Source organism: Aptenodytes forsteri, unplaced genomic scaffold (assembly GCF_000699145.1).
Source record: "Aptenodytes forsteri isolate BGI_AS27 unplaced genomic scaffold, ASM69914v1 Scaffold398, whole genome shotgun sequence".
Taxonomy (NCBI): Eukaryota; Metazoa; Chordata; class Aves; order Sphenisciformes; family Spheniscidae; genus Aptenodytes; species Aptenodytes forsteri.
Genome location: NW_008794545.1, coordinates 445,529 through 448,105, shown reverse-complemented (window position 1 = coordinate 448,105; position 2,577 = coordinate 445,529). Strand labels below are relative to the sequence as shown.

At 47.5% G+C, this 2,577-nt stretch overlaps 1 protein-coding gene across 1 annotated transcript in view; it reads right to left on the bottom strand.

The window, feature by feature from the left end:
- The window catches only part of PDCD6IP (programmed cell death 6 interacting protein), a 56,261-nt gene that overhangs the window by 3,745 nt on the left and 49,939 nt on the right, over positions 1 to 2,577 (bottom strand). The gene's annotated exons all lie outside the window — the stretch shown is intronic.

Here is a 2,577-nt window from a genome sequence, read left to right as displayed (position 1 = left end):
GAGAAGGCTGGAGGGGCACAAGAAGCTGGGAGGGGGCACAGCCAGGACAGCTGACCCAAACTGGCCAAAGTGATGTTCCATACCATGCGACATCATGCTCAGTACATAAACTGGGGGAAAGCTGGCCGGGGGGGCTGCTGCTTGGGGACTAGCTGGGTATCGGTCGGCAGGTGGTGAGCAATTGCATCATGCATCACTTGCTTGGTATATTTTTTTTTTTAAACTTTATTTTATTTCAATTATTAAACTCTTATCTCAACGCACATGTTTTCTCACTTTTACTCTTCCCATTCTCTCCCCCATCCCACTGGGAGGCGGGGGGAGTGAGCGAGCGGCTGTGTAGTGCTCAGTTGCTGCCTGAGGTTAAACCACCACAGTCCTTTCTGGCACCCAACATGGGGCTTGAAGGGTTTGAGATAATAACAGATTAACCAGAGCGCATTAAGGAATTTATATCTGTTAACTGTTGCGGGTCACAATATTGATTCATCTGTTCTCGATATTAGTTGATCTGATCTGCACCATGCTCTTTTTTTTGCTGTACGTGTTAAAGATCAGTGTTGGTTTTTCAAGTTTGCTGTGCTCTGCAGTGATTAGTGATGGTTTTTGCCTGGGAGATTTGTTATTAAAACACTGCCCTTGAGCTTAGTCTGGTATTTGAGCTTTGGACTGAAGCCATTACTGAACTTCAGGTACCACCTCATGGAGACAATTAGCACTTACACTTCCTCCTCGAGGAGGTTTTTTATGGAGGAAATAGAAGGAGGTAGCAAAGCTGACATGCTGTATGAAGTTTCCTCCTTCATTACAGTAACTTTTCAGTACCTTGAACATCCTTGGGTAGTTAAGCTACTTTCTATTGGGATTTCTTGGGAATATTGTTTCAGTTTTGTCTAAGGTTTATAAGCAATTTAAAAATATCATCCAGAGATCTGCCCCAAGGCTGAATAGTTATGAGTGGCAGGGTATGTGGAATAGCATGGGCAAATGCCTAGGACAGTGGGCACCGCCAGTGTTTTGGAGCTTCACCCCTGAACAAGTGCAGAATCCTGAAAAATTAGTAGAATATTTGGAAAAAGTATACTGTCACCCTGGCAATTCTAGGGAGACACAAATCACTGCAAGGTGCTGGGGCCTGGCCCATGCCTATTGAGCCTTGTTCAACACTATTCAGTACCCTCAAGGGAAAAAGAAGGTCTCTGGATCTGACGAGAAAATGACAGGCACTGCGGCTACTCCAACCCTGGCAGCAGGCCCTGCGGTCACTCTAACCCCGGCAGCAGGCACTGCAGCTGAACCAGAGAATCAATCCGTGCCAGTATCAGTCCCCCCTATACACAAGAAATGTTGGAAGCAAAAGTCAGCTTATTTAGTAAAAGATGATGAAAAAGCAGGGCCATCACAAAAAGAGGAGGAGGGAGAGGAAGAAATCATAAATGAGATGGAAACCACCCGATCCCTATATCCCTGAGTGAGCTGTGAGATATGTGAAAAGATTTCAGCCATCATCCAGGTGAGCATATTGTCACCTGGCTGCTCCGATGCTGGGATAATGGGGCCAGTAGCCTGGAATTAGAGGGTAGGGAAGCCAAGCAGCTGGGATCCCCTTCTAGGGAAGGGGGCATTGACAAAACAATTGGAAAAGGGACACAAGCCCTCAGCCTCTGGAGGTGACTCCTGTCAAGCGTGAAGGAAAGGTATCCCTTCAAGGAAGATGTTAAACGTCACCCAGGCAAGTGGAGCACCATGGAGAGAGGTATCCAGTACCTGAGGGAATTAGCCATACTGGAGGTGATTTATGGTGACCTGAACAATGAACAGCTATCCAAAGATCCAGATGAAGTCAAGTGCACATGACCCATGTGGTAGAAGTTGGTACAGAGCGCACCATTGTCATATGCCAACTCAATAGCAGTAATGACCTGGAAAGACTGAGAGGGACCAAACGGTGGGTGAATTGGCTGGCCAACTCCAGGAATACGAAGAAATTCTCTCTTCCTCCCTTGTCTCGGCTGTGGAGAAACTGTCCCAGGAGGTCCAGCAACTCAAAGAGGATAGATCCTACTCCCCACCTGTACGGACCAATATCTCAGCTATTAGGAGTCAGCATTCTTCTGCTCACGAGAGAGGATATAAAGGGTACACACCACGGGGCACCCTGTGGTTTTACCTGCGTGACCACAGAGAAGACATGAGGAAGTGGGATGGAAAACCTACCTCAGCCCTAGAGGCATGGGTACATGAGTTGCAAGAAAAAACAATCACAAAAGGGGGTTCTCTTCCAGGAAAATTGCTGCTCCAGTTTCCAGCAGGCAGTTCCCCAGACAAAGTAGAAGGGCTGATCTTACTTCTGATCTTAATGAAGGGACTTTTGATTTGCATTTACAAGAAGTGAGTAACAAATACTATGACCAGGACCAGAGGGGCCCTGCCTCCAGCCAGGGGGAGGAAAGGGACAACTGGGTTTACTGGGCTGTGTGGATTCGGTGGCCTGGCACATCGGACCCACAGGAGTATAAGGCTCTAGCAGACACCGGTGCACAGTGTACCCTAATGCCATCAAGCTATAAGGGGGCA